Source organism: Nerophis lumbriciformis, linkage group LG17 (assembly GCF_033978685.3).
Source record: "Nerophis lumbriciformis linkage group LG17, RoL_Nlum_v2.1, whole genome shotgun sequence".
Classification (NCBI taxonomy): Eukaryota; Metazoa; Chordata; class Actinopteri; order Syngnathiformes; family Syngnathidae; genus Nerophis; species Nerophis lumbriciformis.
This window is the reverse complement of record NC_084564.2, coordinates 14,871,028-14,887,822: the sequence shown is the minus strand read 5'-3', so window position 1 is coordinate 14,887,822 and position 16,795 is coordinate 14,871,028. Positions and strand designations below refer to the sequence as shown.

The 16,795-nt window shown below is 37.4% G+C and overlaps 1 long non-coding RNA gene across 2 annotated transcripts in view; it reads right to left on the bottom strand.

Annotated features, from left to right (window-relative positions):
- The window catches only part of LOC133614549 (uncharacterized), a 94,057-nt gene that overhangs the window by 22,978 nt on the left and 54,284 nt on the right, over positions 1 to 16,795 (bottom strand). For both annotated transcript variants that reach the window (XR_009816595.1, XR_009816594.1), the window contains one exon: positions 11,523 to 11,624. This is a non-coding gene — a long non-coding RNA (uncharacterized lncRNA). The remainder of the gene's footprint in view (positions 1 to 11,522; positions 11,625 to 16,795) is intronic.

Genomic DNA, 16,795 nt, shown 5'->3' with positions numbered 1-16,795 from the left:
TGAGACTGTATTTGTTGCCAAAGGTAAAACATACAGAGCAAATGCTGTGAATACTTATAAACATTTGATTTCTTAGTTATTTAATTTTAATAAAGTTACATACATTTAAAAAAAAATAAAAATAAAATAAAAAAAAAGTTTCACATTGCCATTATGGGCCTGTAGAATTTTAAATACACAAATTACTTGATTCTATTTTGAAATATAGCTGTAACATAACAAAATGTGGAAAAACTGAAGGGCTGTAAATACTTTGTGTACGCACTGTATACTAATGAGCTCTATGGTCTTTAGACATAAATATGATCGTTGATGCCAGCACTCACAAAAATAAAATAAAATGTAACATGGAAAAAGAAATGCAATGTATTATATACTTTATATAAACCCACAAAAAATACTCCTGATGCCATTTTAAACCTGTGACCAAGTCTAGAGGTTTGGCCTAATGATGATCCAGCATACGATGATCCAGCATATTTATTCAGCGTTGTCAGGGTGCGTGTCTCCACACTGTATATATAACCGTCAGTCTGGACCCTGAGAATAGCTAACAATGTGTGAGGCTGCTGTACAGAATGTAACGCGGGACTGTCGCCTGGTGAAAACGTCAAAAGGGGATGTCTCACTCCTCCATCGTGTTCCTTCAGTTACAGCCGGCCTGGTAAAATTAGCGGCGTCTTTCTTGTCTCTGTCACACGGACAAGACGTGCATGTGAGGCAGGGAAACAGCTAATTTCAGAGCTTTGACGCCAACTCGTTTAAACACGCAGCGTGACTCAGACACGTCGTATGGTTCTGGCAACTTGGACAAGAAAGGTCGCTTATTATTTATACACTATACAATAAAGCTGTCTTCGTTGTGTACGCGTACCCACTGACTGATAATTATACGTTTTCACACAGCTGTAACTACTTTAAGTGCCTTAAAACAATAACTTGATTACTGTTGCCTGACTCATATTGTATTCTGCACTTTTTTTAAATAATGCATTATAATCATACATAATACTGCATTATTCATATTCATATAAATAGGTATGAAATGTGTTATATCTTAATATTAGCTATCTCCATTTGGTAAAATGTATTAGTATCAATAGGGCATTGAAATACATTTAGTTTATAATTATACTGTATATAATACAAGAACATTGAGCTCGCAATCTCCCTCGATCTCCTTTAGGTCAGCTACGCTAGCCATAAACAATATATTGATTCATTCATTAATCAATCAGAGGCAGATCTACACCTATTAGCTCATGTCTTGGCAAGACACAATGGATAATAAAAAGTCAACAGGTCCAACATCAGTAATCTCTGACCTCACAAATGCTCTATATTTTACTACCTACCAGCTCTGGCGCATAATCTTTGGGGGTTTTCCTGTGGCTAATATATCAAAAGGTGGGCAATCCGTTAGCGATGGCCTTGAGCGTGTTCATCTGCGAGATGAGCGAGCCCATTTGGGAAGGTCATGAACTGCCTTTAGGAGCGCGGCAGCAAAGATGGATGATAGGCGGAAGAGATGCTTCACTCTTCGGGACACATTCATATGGGCAAACGCCACAGAGCCATGTTTGAACTGTGGAGACGAGAAGGAGGAAGAGAAGATGATCGGCAAAAGAGATGCTTCATTTTTCGAGAAAGGGCAAACGCTATGTTTAAAACTGTGGAGACGTGTGAGGGAGGAAGAGGACTTGCAAAAAGGTGGACACACACTTGAGGTCATTCATGCCTTTTCTTGGCCCCCGACGGTCTATGCTCATATTTAAGCCCATCACTTCTTTTCTGCTTTCTTACTGCAATTTTTGTCTTGTTTTGGAGTCCTGATTATTAATTTTGTGCTAGGTGGTCTATGTCATTGATTATTTGTGAGAGGGGCAATCACAATAAATAAATGACACATTCAAATCTGTGTTTCAATTAATTTTTCTGGCTTGGTGGAATATTTACAGTATTATTTGGAGTTCTAATTTCAGTACTACATCAACTTTCGATCTTAACACTTGTACCTCAAATCAATGTCCCCCATTGAAAGGAACTCAAATCAATTTGATTCAAACCACTCGTAAACGTTTTTGTGTGTCTGTATGCGGAGTAAAACTATGGAACAAACTGGACTTACAACACAAGCAATGCCAAACTATTAATCAATTTAAACTATTATACAAATATGGGGTCTGGTTCAAATATAGAGATGAGGGTCTTTAATTTGACCTGCGGTTGTATTCTGTCTCAAAGTGTTATCATGTGCCCAATGTTTCCTTACCATTATTGCTATGTTGTCTATTACCATTATTGCTATGTTGTCTATACCATTGTTGGTATTTTGTCTATTACCATTGTTGGTATATTCATTATTCCTACATTGTTGATACAAATTATTGTTACAGTGTAATAATTATTGTTACCTGTGGTAATGCCACTATGATACAACGTTTGTATTATAATCCTTGAACAAAGTAACAGTGAACTCATGTGAATAATCACTGAATGGAGAACTGGGGGTGGGATTAAATAAATGATCTTCTTCCCACTCCCTTTCAGTCAAAACTGGACAATCATTCATTACATACTATACATGACCTTTTGCACTATATTAATTTATATTATTATGTGTTGGCAACTTTGTACTTTTTTTTTAAATTATTATTATTTTATGTCATTGCCTGAAATAAATAAATAAATGAAAAAATGTAAATAAATTAAAAAAAAACCACCACAATCTTAATATATAACATTTTAGAGACATATACTATAAAAAACACAATAGAATGTACTAAAACACAACTACTAGGGCTGCGAATATTTGGGTGCCCCACGATTCGATTCAATATCGATTCTTGGGGTCACGATTTGATTATAAAGCGATTTTTTTCGATTCAACGTAATTCTCGATTCAAAAACGATATTTTTTCTGATTCAAAACCATTTTCATTCAATACATAGGATTTCAGCAGGATCTACCCCAGTCTGCTGACATGCAAGCAGAGTAGTAGATTTTTGTAAAAAGCTTTTATAATTGTAAAGGACAATGTTTTATCAACTGATTTGCAACAATGTAAATTTGTTTTAACTATTAAATGAACCAAAAATATGACTTATTTTATCTTTGTGAAAATATTAGACACAATGTGTTGTCAAGCTTGCAAGTGTAAGCCACTGTGACACTACTGTTCATTTTTTTTTTTTTTTTTTTTTTTTACAAATGTCTAATGATAATGTCAATGAGGGATTTTTAATCACTGCTATGTTGAAATTGTTACTAATATTGATACTGTTGTTGATAATATTCATTTCTGTTTCACTACTTTTGGATTGTTCTGTGTCGTGTTTGTCTCTCCTCTCAATTGCTCTGTTTATTGCTGTTCTGAGTGTTGCTGGGTCGGGTTTGGTTTTGGAATTTGATTGCATTGTTATGGTATTGCTGTGTGTTATTATGTTAGATTGATTAATAAAAATTAAAAATAAATAAAAATAAAAAAAATCGATTTTTGAAAAATGAGAATCAATACTACAACGTACAACGTGAGAATCGCGATTTGAATTCGAATCGATTTTTTCCCACACCCCTAACAACTACTACTAGTTTAATGAAGTAGTGTATTAATAATGTACAGTATCTCCTTAAAGCTCCTTCACTGTCAAGCACAACATCAGCAGCTTTTCCATATTTTGCCAGATAAATGTTTGCCAATTTAGATCTCCTTAAAGCTCATTCACTGTCAAGCACAACATCAGCAGCTTCTCCATATTTTGCCAGATAAATGTTTGCCAATTTAGATATTATTTTGATGTTCTTAGCTGGCTTTACACTCATGCTGCTTCAGTATGGTGCAGACTAGCAGTGATACGCTTTGATTAAATGAACATTATCCACTTCTTCTTCTCAGCACTGTCTCTCACACTCACTTTCTTCCTTACCATGGTTGGAAAACAAAGTTATGTCGATGTCTAGCTATAAGCTAATGCTCGCGAGTAAGACCCGATGTTTTGGGCCGATCTTACGGGGTTCACTGTGGCATTAGCTGCGGCAACTAACGACAGGGATGCTTGTAACTCCAATTTTTGTTTGCAGCTTAAAGCAAAACAATTAGCCGAGCGACAGCTCTTATCTCAAAACACCCCTAAGTTAGGGCACTCTAAAGTTGAGGTACGACTGTATTTGATTTGCGCAAGCGTGGCAGTGTCATAGATTATTTGTGAGAGGGGCAATCACATTAATTAAATGGCATGTTCTATTCTGCTGTTTGAGTACAATTTTTATGACTTGTAGAATAATAAGTCTTAATTAGAGTCTTCTGATTATTTGTTTTGGGCAAAGTTGCTGCTGTCATTAATTACTTGGAAAAAAGAGCAATGGTATTAGCAAATGTCTTTAAGAGTGAGTGTGCTGTGGGTTTGACTTGCAAATTATTTTGAGTCTCTGTATTTTACCTGTATTATTAATTGCGTGTGTTATTAATAAGAACCTGTGAAGAGCAGTGCATGTGCATGGAATCATATCAGGGCCTCGACTACATCTACTAATGGCGCCAAAAGAGAGGAAGTGCTATGATTGGCCCAAAGCTTTGATTCCAGCTCACAGATGGATGGAGAGCTGTGGACAGACGCGGGGGCTCTCACCTTTGACCCTAGCAGGATGCCTATTCTCATGAAGAGGGGGGTCTCCCTGTAACTTAAGGAAAATGTTTTGGGGTTTTTTGTCAGCCATATGCTGTCCCAACCTGCACAACACCAGGACCTCAGTGGAGGTTTACGTCATGTGCCAGATGTGGTTTTCATCATGGAGGACAACCTGTCCCAAATGAAGACATGTCGCACAACAATTGCCTTGTAATCTCGCAGGTGAAATGGTGAACAACACTGCTGAGTTTTAATCCTCACTTAAGGTACCGTTTTAAAAACCCACAGGATTGATGGCAATCCAGGATAAACAGAACTGCAGGTAATAAAATGTTATATAATTTATCTCGTCACGCAAAGGGACATCAGTCTGTCCTAATGAATAGACTGAGGTTCACTCGTACATGTTTGTCAAGTGCAGGCAGACCTCTGCCAAAGCCAACCATCCTAAATACTTGGTCTTTTTTGTTTTTGTGCCAAACTACAGCAGGCACATTGCTGCCTCCCATTTTTTTATATTACATATATATACAAATGGATTTATGGATATACAGTATATATATATATATATATATATATATATATATATATATACACACATAATGTATGTATATATATATATATATATATATATATATATATATATATATATATATATATACACATACTGTATATATATATATATATATATATATATATATATATATATATATATATATATATATATATATATATACAGTATATATATATTATTCTAAGCTTGTTTGTTTGCTTGTTTTTTTATTTTTTATTAAATCAACATAAAAAACACAAGATACACTTACAATTAGTGCACCAACCCAAAAAAACCTCCCTCCCCACTCATTCACACTCATTCGCACAAAAGGGTTGTTTCTTTCTGTTATTAATATTTCTGGTTCCTACATTATATATCAATATAGATCAATACAGTCTGCAGGGATACAGTCCGTAAGCACACATGATTGTATTTCTTTATGACAAAAAAAAAAAAACAAAAAAAAAAAAACACCCCCACCCGCCCGGTCCGTGGGACAAATTTTCAATCGTTGACCGGTCCGCAACTGCAAAAAGGTTGGGGACCACTGATTTAGGGTAATCAACACATATTTTACTCCATATAATCACCTAGTGTATCTTTTTGGATGGAAAGTAAATTTTTTTGAGGCTAAAAAGTCTAATTTAACCAATATACACATCTACACACAAACTGCTGTGAGAAAAATGTTTGGTTTGTGATAGTTAGCATTAACAATAATTAAAAACAAACCTAATTTTACCAGAAACAAACATAATTTTACCAGAAAAAGTAGTTATTCGCCCATTCGTGGCTGCTCCTGTGCCAAATGAATACAGTCTCAGCAACCTCTAACAAGTGCTTAGCGATGGTCTTATACAAATAATGTCTTGTAAGTAAAGTAGCGTCCATACATAAGCACAGAAAGTCTGGTGGTCTTTTTAAACTTAACGTTTAAAGGGGCTTTATTATGCAAAACCAACTTTCGTACCTATTGTTACCTGCTGTTGTGCATTTGGAATCTGCATTAGTCCCGAAAATGTTGAATCAAACCACAGTAGAGATATTTATGAAACAATCTTGCCTTCTTTAATACTTCCTCTAAACTAACCGTTTGGAATAAGCACAACCCGTGACGTCACCGGTTGGGGAAAAACGTCACCGGATTATCCATCTATATTATAAATGTACCTAGCTCCTTCTTATTATGTAGCCTCTTGTTGTGGGGCAGACTGGCTTGTACATGCACATGCATTCTCCACTGTTTTCTATTTTGAATACAAAGTAGCGAATATTTCTCACTTATCACTGTCAGGAGACTCGATATATAAGAGCTAAAACTACAACAAATTTGCCGTGTAGAAGACACAGTTGAAGTGAAGTGACGTGATTTTATATTTATATAATGCTTTTTCTCCGGTGACTCAAACCACTTTACATAGTGAAACCCATTATCTACATCTTTAGGCTACATTTAAACCAGTGTGGGTGGCACTGAGAGCAGGTGGGTAAAGTGTCTTGCCCAAGGACCCAACGGCAGTGACTAGAATTTCGGAGTCGGGAATCAAACCTGCGACCCTCCAGTTATTGGCACGGCTGCTCCGCCCCATTGAAGTGGGGGCACGTAATTAAGACCACCCACAAAACGGCGCATCCTACAGAGACTGTTAGAAAGCAGCTCAAAAACAGTCTGTAAAACAAAATCATTGCAACATTTAGACCAAAGAATCACCATTAGATGTTATGTAGACCACAAGGAAGTGTTTTAAATGTAATAATATATTGTTATATAATAACATGACCCGCTTAACATGCCAAACACTGCCCTCATAACACTGCTAGCCACAACATTAACACACAACTTCCTCATTGGGCACCAATGATGGTTACAGCCAGCGGGTTTGCATTCACAAACCTCCGGAATTATGAGCATCAATATTACAAAAGTCACTTCTGGCCCATTCTCTGTGCTCTGTAATTGTTTTGAATATATTCCTTAGTTATAATTTAATGTATATAATTGAAGTATTTAAATTTCTAGTCCATTCAACTTGACTGTCACAAATAAGTATAAAAAGGTTTTTTTTTCTTTCTTTTTTTTTTTTTTTAACAAAAATGTGCATGTTTTTAATTTTTTTAAGTATTGGTTCGGGCACCGTTTCTCAAGATTTGATGATAATATCGGTTAAAATGAAAACATTATTCAACCCTAACTTTGTCAAGTTGTTATGGTGTGTAAATATACATGACTGTGTATTGTATGTTTGTAATTGTTTCTTTTTTTTTTTTTTTTTTTTTTTTTTTTTTTTTTTTTTTTTTTTTTTTTGTAATTGTTTGTAATTGTTTCTTAATGTGTAAAACTATATTCAAATTGAGAAGAAAATTTTAGGGCTTAAAGTTTTAAAAAATTGCATTTTTATGAGTGTGTCCGTTGGTCCTGCTTTTTGTTTATAGCAGGGATCTACTGTATATAAACAGTATCTATACACCAATTGCCATGCAAAACCAGTTGTTTTACATGGCGATAATTAACATAAACATCAATTGTTTATACATCCTCTTGGAGTGTGTTGCGTCGAAGAGCAATTTTTACGAATGGGAGTTCAGAAGTCCAATTTTTGTTTATCTGTATCCATCAAAGCAGTTTCATTAGCAATTTTGCTCATTAACAAACTGACAAATGGCATTTTCTTTACGATATGTACTTGGTGAAGGTAATAATAATATTGCTAGGCTTTGATATAAATAGTCTTATTTTGACCTTCTTATCTTCTGAGTTTCATACACAGAGTGGAAGAATGTGCCAGGCTGTGGTGGTCCTGGATGACCCTCAGAAGCCAATGGAGCTCTTTCAAAACACAGCCAACATGTCACCAGATACAGGAGCAGTACCACTCTGTTGAAACGTGGAGCAGGAAAAGGAAGCAGTCTGTCAAGAGTTAAAGTGGCCCCTAAAGCGGATCAATAACAATAATTCACCTCATCACTCAGCTCACACAACCGTCTCAATTTGTTTGCGTGCGCGTGCAGGTCCATGATTTTGTCATCGTGTGCTACGCAGATAAGCAGCTGTGCTGAGAGATTCAACACAGGAAGTTCTCCAGGAAGTCGCTCAGTCCATACAGGAAGCACTGGGTGTGTGCTAACAGGACGTTAGCCATGGTTAACGACAAAAGAAATACAGTTCCTCGATCACTTCAAGGCACGTGGCCCCATGTGTTTGAAAAGCTGTCGCCATGCAGGAAATGTACTTCCTGTGCGCAATATAAACAGTTGTTTTCACTACAATTGTGCTTTTTTAATCACCATTTTATACTGTTTTTGTTGGCAGTCACACAGAACATCCGACTTTGCACGAGCTCTTTTAAGGCCTATTAGTGCAGACGGGTTCAATTCCTGGTCAGTGCCCGAACACCCAGCCATTGGGAGATGTCCAGTGCCAGTCCAAAGCCAGGATAAAGAGGAAGGTTGCGTCAGGAAGGGAATCCAGAAAAAAAACTACCGTATTTTTCGGACTATGTAGTCGCAGTTTTTTTTCATAGTTTGGCCGGGCTTCAGTGCGACTTATATATGTTTTTTTCCTTCTTTATTATGCATTTTCGGCAGGTGCGATTTATACTCCGAAAAATACGGTACTCCAAATCAGAATCAGATTAATTGCTTGTATTCCCTCCCATGACTTCTTCCCGGAAGTGAAAAACAGTGGTGGTCAACCAAGCCAAGATGGCCGTTGTGCAGCAAGCAAACTCTCTAAGTATGCAAGGGGCCTTGATCTTTTTGCAAAACATCAAACTATGCAATGGAATACAATCTCTATACTTTATCAAAAAAAGGATTTGTCGAGTGATTCAAAGATTATCCCAAACATGTCAAACTATAGTGTGCTCCAGACATCATTCTGCACGACAAAACAGATGAAAACTTGGAAAAGCATGGAGGTCTACAAATTCTTCGTGTGTGGCTGGGTCAAGGAAATTGGTATCAAGACTCTCCTGGATAAATATGCATAATTTTTGCTCAGGTAAGGTTGCATTCAATGATTTAACTTTGTGTCTACAGCCATGTTTGTTGCTTTTGTTGTTGAACGCACCGTTTATAAAATATAACTATAAACTATCTGTGTTGGCCCTGCGATGAGGTGGCGACTTGTCCAGGGTGTACCCCGCCTTCCGCCCGATTGTAGCTGAGATAGGCTCCAGCGCCCCCCGTGACCCCAAAGGGAATAAGCGGTAGAAAATGGATGGATGGATGGAAATATATAGTTATAAAATATAACTACAGACCTCACTCATGTGTTGTTGCTGCCTTTGGTAAAGCTTAACTCTTTCAGGTTTTGCTCACATTTGCTTTCTTTGATTTAAACTCTGCCAAGTTGCTGCATTACGAAACACTCACAGCAAAAATGCATTTTAAGAAATCCAAAACAATCTATAATAAAAATAATATCAAGATAATACATTAATTGGAAATACTACACATTAAAAGTATATCAAACAAACCTTTAACAAAGTGATCATGCAAACTCATGCGTTCTTCGACTCTGTTCCTTTGGACTGGAGTGTGTGCCACTTTTCTCGACATCTTTTGTAAAATCTTGTGAAGTGAAGTGAATTATAATTATTTAGCGCTTTTCTCTGGTGACTCAAAGCGCTTTACATAGTGAAACCCAATATCTAAGTTACATTTTTTAAACCGGTGTGGGTGGCACTGGGAGCAGGTGGGTAAAGTGTCTTGCCCAAGGACACAACGGCAGTGACTAGGATGGCAGAAGCGGGGATCGAACCTGGAACCCTCATTTGTATACTCTAGCCTTTAAATAGCCCCCCTTTTTTTAGACCACTTGATCTGCCATTTCTTTTCTTTTCTCCTCTGCTCCCCCTATCCCTTGTGGAGGGGGAGACACAGGTCCGGTGGCCACGGATGAAGTGCTGGCTGTCCAGAGTCAGGACCCGGGGTGGACTGCTCGCCTGTGTATCGGTTGGGAACATCTCTGCGCTGCTGACCCGTCTCCGCTCGGGATGGTTTCCTGCTGGCCCCACTATGGACTGGACTCTTACTCTTACTATTATGTTGGATCCATTATGGACTGTACTCTCACAATATTATGTTAGACCCACTCGACATCCATTGCATTCGGTCTCCCCTAGAGGGGGGGGTTACCCACATATGCGGTCCTCTCCAAGGTTTCTCATAGTCATTCACATCAACGTCCCACTGGGGTGAGTTTTTCCTTGCCCTTATGTGGGCTCTGTACCGAGGATGTCGTTGTGGCTTGTGCAGCCCTTTGAGACACTTGTGATTTAAGGCTATATAAATAAACATTGATTGATTGATTGATTGATTGAAGTTGCTGGCACGGTCGTTCTATCAACTGAGCTATTCCGCCCACGAAAATCTTGCACTCTTCCGCCCTCTTTGATTACCACTCGAGCAACTCTGAAGAAGCGTTTATCCTTTTTGCGATTTGAACGGTTTGTACAGCCGAAAACAAAGCAAGCATAGGGCATTTTTCTTGGAGAAAGGCTAAATGGCGCCTCGTACCCATTAAGAACAGACGCTGGCTTAACCACCACGCATACCTAATGAGTCGGACGAGAGTCGGAAGTGACGTCATGTAAATCTAAGCAATTGGCCAAGTATGTTTACAACACAAGGAATGTGACTCGGTAGACTGTGCTGTCTTTGTTCAATGCAAGAAACAAAGACAAATGCAACAACTATGAAAGAGCACAGCATGCTGTTGACCTGCTGGGGAAAAGCCGAAAGAACAAAAAAATAAATAGTATATTGTTTCAGTTGAATTCAAGCAACTGTCCCATTCCAGGACTTTTCTAGGATGCTGATATTAAAAGTAGAAGAAGAAAAGTCAACTTGCAGTTCTTGGTGGTCTGGGGGTCATGACCCCCATGTTGCAGAAGGACAGGTGCATGCTGCTGCATTTTTGTGACTGCTTGCATCTGTTGTCATGCTAACATGTGAGCAATGGCCTCACTGTGTGACTTTCGGTTCATTTTCCATCTCACAGGTTGATCGTACTTTTAAAATATGTTTGGACTTTCTTGATGATTTAGCAGAAAAATATAAGCTGCAGCGCATACTATCATAATTCTATCATACAATTGTCAGAATAATTACACTTGTGTGCATTTTAAATACTTTAACATCATGTTCTTTTATGTACCAGACGTTTAAATTTGCTTTACTGTCGATGTTAAAGTAGTTAATCTGACTGAAGGCACAGTACTGAACTTCATAAACATTAGCTGGGTGTTATTGGATCCACAATGTATCACAACAATAGTAAGTGTGCAAAATGTGGAATACATAATGTCTATTTTCCCACCTGTGTGTGTGGCACATTTTGCTTCAGTGTGACCAAGTGTCCGGGTTCAAAGGTCAGGTACATTGCTCTATTCTTCTTTCTTTTCTTGCCACTTTGTCACTGGAATCATGTTCCCTTCTGGAGGCACATACAGCAGACCTTTAATAAAGAACGCGTTCACTTTCTTGTCAAACATTCAAGATTCAAAAATAGCAGCCCCCCTCCATTGGCTACAAATGACTCAGCACTAAAAGAAATGGCTGAGTCAAGAGTGTAAGAAGATTCTCGCACCCTACTGGAGTAGTGACAAGAATATACATTCGTTTTGTTTTTAAGTCGAGGGTTTAAGGAGATATTATTTAAAGTTGTTTTTTTACAAGACAAATATAAGACACACTTATTATGATAAATATAAAACACCCAAATAATTATTACAATTAGTATCACTTAATTATCCAAATAAATAAATAAATAAATAATAAATAATTATATACATATATATTTATATATACTGTCGTGGTCAAAAGTTTACATACACTTATAAAGAACATAATGCCTTGGCTGTCTTGAGTTTCCAATCATTTCTAAAACTCTTATTTTTTTATGATAGAGTGAATGGAGCACATACTTGTTTGTCACAAAAACATTCATGAAATTTGGTTCTTTTATGAATTTATTTAACCTGACTCCCACCAGCTCCTTGGAGTTCGCTGAGCTCCACACAAGGATGTGGGCTCAAGGGCATTGCAAACTCCTTCAAGATCCCAAAAAATAATGAACCAATCAGGATCACCGGGCGGGATTTCAAAGATGTGACGTAGCTGTTTGATTCAAACAACAATGGCGGAACGCAGCGAGGAGTCGTGTGCTGACATTGATTCTGCATATTTTCTTTGCACAAACGACATCGATCGTCTACTGACATTGCTGCGTTGTTTCAGTAAAAGTTCTCTAACTTTTCGCTCTGTCGTTATCCAATATGTCGGCTGTTCTGTTTTGGATTTCCCAGCGTTGCTCTCATCAGCGTCACGGGTTGATTTCGATGTGAGTGGTTGAAGTAGTGGTTTATCCAATCACATACAATGATTTTTTTACAAGGCCCCGCCTTCGGAAATACATCACCTATTGAGAAGTCCCAGATTCTTGTGTGGAGCTCAGCGAACTACAAGGATCTGGCGAGAGTCAGGTTACAATTTATTATGGGTCTACTGAAAATGTGATCAAATCTGCTGGGTCAAAAGTATACATACAGCAATGTTAATATTTGGTTACATGTCCCTTGGCAAGTTTCACTGCAATAAGGCACTTTTGGTTGCCATCCACAAGCTTCTGGCAAGCTTCTGGTTTAATTTTTGACCACTCCTCTTGACATAATTGGTGCAGTTCAGCAAAATGTGCTGGTTTTCTGACATGGACTTGTTTCTTCAGCATTGTCCAAACTTTTAAGTCAGGACTTTGGGAAGGCAATTCTAAAACCTTAATTCTAGCCTGATTTAGCCATTCCTTTACCACTTGACGTGTGATGGGGGTCATTGTCCTTTTGGAACACCCAACTGCGCCCAAGACCCAACCTCCGGGCTGATGATTTTAGGTTGTCCTGAAGAATTTGGAGGTAATCCTTCTTTTTCATTGTCCCATTTACTCTTTGTAAAGCACCAGTTCCATTGGCAGCAAAAGAGGCCCAGAGCATAATACTACCACCACCATGCTTGACGGTAGGGATGGTGTTCCTAGGATTAAAGGCCTCACATTTTCTCCTCCAAACATATTGCTGGGTATTGTGGCCAAAAAGATTAATTTCTGTTTCATCTGACATCACATGGACAAAGATAAGACCTTCTGGAGGAAGGTTCTGCTGTCAGATGCAGGCTAGAATTAAGGTTTTAGAATGGCCATCCCAAAGTCCTGACTTAAACGTGTGGACAATGCTGAAGAAACAACTCCATGTCAGAAAACCAACACATTTAGATGAACTGCACCAGTGTAGTCAAGAGGAGTGGTCAAAAATTCAACCAGAAGCTTGTGGATGGCTACCAAAAGCGCCTTATTGCAGTAAAACTTGCCAAGGGACATGTAACCAAATATTAACATTGCTGTATGTATACTTTTGACCCAGCAGATTTGGTCACATTTTCAGTAGACCCATAATAAATTCATAAAAGAACCAAACTTCATGAATGTTTTTTGTGGCCAACAAGTATGTGCTCCAATCACTCTATCACAAAAAAATAGGATTGTATATGTATATATATACATATATATACATACATATATATACATATATATACATACATATATATATATATATATATATATATATATATATATATATATATATATATACATATATATATATACATATATATACATACATATATATATATATATATATATATATATATATATATATATATATATATATATACTCCCAAAGGTTTTGATCAAATGTAATTTAGGTTAATATTATTAACTGAATAGTTTATAAAAAATATATATATAAATAATGAAATAATGTTGTTGTTATAGCACATATAATACTCACACATATTTATTTAATAATACTGTTAATAAAATACAATCATTTGTAGGATTAGAATTAGAATAAATTATTAATAATATGATCAAAAACGTGTATATTATAAAACTTTGTAAACAATTTTTAAGAGTTAGGAGCATAGGTTTAGACAGAAACCACATAAGATTATAATATAGTACATTTATTCCAAAAAATATAAAAAATATTTGCATAACATTAAATAACATTGAAATGAGGCAAAACTAACTTTTTTTGTGTATGTTTTTATAAAAAAATGTGTACAAATGGGTGCAGTATCAGACCTCATAATGCAACAATAACAAAATAAAAACAAAACGTAAAACATTTACGTGTAGATCAAGATATAAGTCAAATGTGGAGACGACCATGTTCTAAATGTATTGTTCTAAGAATGCATTGATTGTTAAATCGTGTACTGTCTGTGGATGTAAAGCTTTGAGTATGGCTTGTATGTTGTTAACATATTCCTCTGATCACATGACCCGCTGCCAGCAGCACCCTCATGCAGTGAGCGGCATAATAATGTGCTGGCTGATGCTTGGCCGTGCTGTCAGTGACGCAGGGCAGGAAGTGTGTGCATGCCTCTGCACGCTTGAGAGATAACATGGACAACACTTTAGACAGGCCACTCTTCTGAGGAACAACACCATCATCATCATCAATATTTGGCACTATGGACCAACGCTGTTGCCTACAGAGTACACTGTACTGTGTATATATAATACATGAACACATAGTTAAATACCAAGAGACACGCTGAACAGCAACTAGTCGGAGGAAAATAGCTGTCGAGTCGCATTGACCTTTACTCCCAAGCTTCCTGTATCATTGTTTGTCCTGTAACCCTAAAATCCTTTAAAATGTCCAAAATGTTGTGAGTGGTGGAGAACTGTTTTGACCTTTGACCTCACCACATCAGTAGCATCCCTGTTTTGGCAAACGGCAGAGACAATCTATAGCATATCTGTCAAACTCACTACAAACCCGCTACATCATTTTATGTGGTCCGCGAAAGCCTGGAAATACTGTGCGCTATAATATGTTTTCTTACTAAACATATTCGTTCTTTCAATTTCGGCAAAAAAATAGCCTGTAATTGTCTGTTAAACTTGAGAATTATCTGACCATGCAAAAAGCATTATGTTATCACAGGGGGGTCCAAAGTGCGGCCCACAGCTCCAGTTGTGTTGACCCGCAGCATATTTTTGGATAAAAAAAACAGTAAGAATGTAAAACAAAAATGTAAAAATGTGTGATGCAATGAGAAAAAAGCTGACTATTTGATACTAATAGCTCAGTGGTGTCCAAACATTTTCCGCCAAGGGTCGCGTATAGATTATACATCAAAATTCATACATATTCACTGTGACGAGAAGCCTTCAGAAAGTAGCCATAACTGTGATGTGGTCATCAAAGAACATAGGTTTGCCACCCCTGGTCTAAAGGTTTTGTGTGACACTTTTTGTTGAGTAGCCCTATTTTGGTCTTTAATATTACTTATTCATTATTCATATTATTATTATTATTAGACTCCTGAAGGGCCCTCAACCTTAACATCACTACCCCCCACACACACACTCAATATGTTTACATGCACTAAAAATCTAATTATTGACTTGATTTGGTGTTTTTAAAACACATGTTAAAAACCTTAATATGTATTTTGCAGGCAACATGCAGCTTGTAATGTCTCCAAGATTTTGTATGGAACAAATTGAATGCATTTTTTCTAAACATCTGATTTATGTATGATGTAATAATTACCATAAATCATTATTATAATTATTAGTGCATCTACTGGGGATTAAGCCTCCCGTGTCTATAAAAACTCTGTTTTGAACTTTAATCAAGGTTCCTTGAATGCACCACAGTTATGTGCTATAAAATGCAAAAGTTAAACTAACACATAACTTTGTCCGATGCTGTCACAAATATCCATCCATCCATTTCCTACCGCTTGTCCCTTTCGGCGTGGCGGGGGGCGCTGAAGCCTATCTCAGCTGCATTCAGGCGGAAGGCGGGGTACACCCTGGACAAGTCGCCACCTCATCGCAGGGCCAACACAGATAGATAGATAACATTCACACTCACATTCACACACTAGGGCCAATTTAGTGTTGCCAATCAACCTATCCCCAGGTGCATGTTTTTGGAGGTGGGAGAAAGCCGGAGTACCCGCAGGGAATCCATGCAGTCACAGGGAGAACATGCAAACTCCACACGGAAAGATCCCGAGCCCAGGATTGAACCCTGTCACAAATATATTTGTCATATTTTTACTTTTCTTCTTTCACCTCATTCTGGTTCCCAAATGTTAAGTTAAAGTACCGATGACTGTCACACACACTAGGTGTGGCGAAATGTTGGTGATGTGTGTGAATGCATAAAGAGAGCATTGATGTTGTTATGACGTCTGTGTTGAGTGAACAGTAAAATGTTCCATGCTGGATTTGTCGCTACCAGAAGGAATTAACCATTTAGTTATTTGTAATAAACATGAGTTGTTTGATTCAAACAACCCTATTATTGAACTTTGACAACAGAATTAATTTGATTTGAACTTTACAAAACATCAGGCCATGATCATGTGGGGCCCCTAGTGGTTGTGGCCCTAAACAGAAGCATAGTGTGTGTATGCCACGGGCCGGCCCGGGACACAGTCTTAAAACCCATGCAAGTGGACTGTAACAGGAAGTGAACATTTTTAAAATACAAATAAAAGTACATTTTTAAACTTGTCAGATTTATTTAT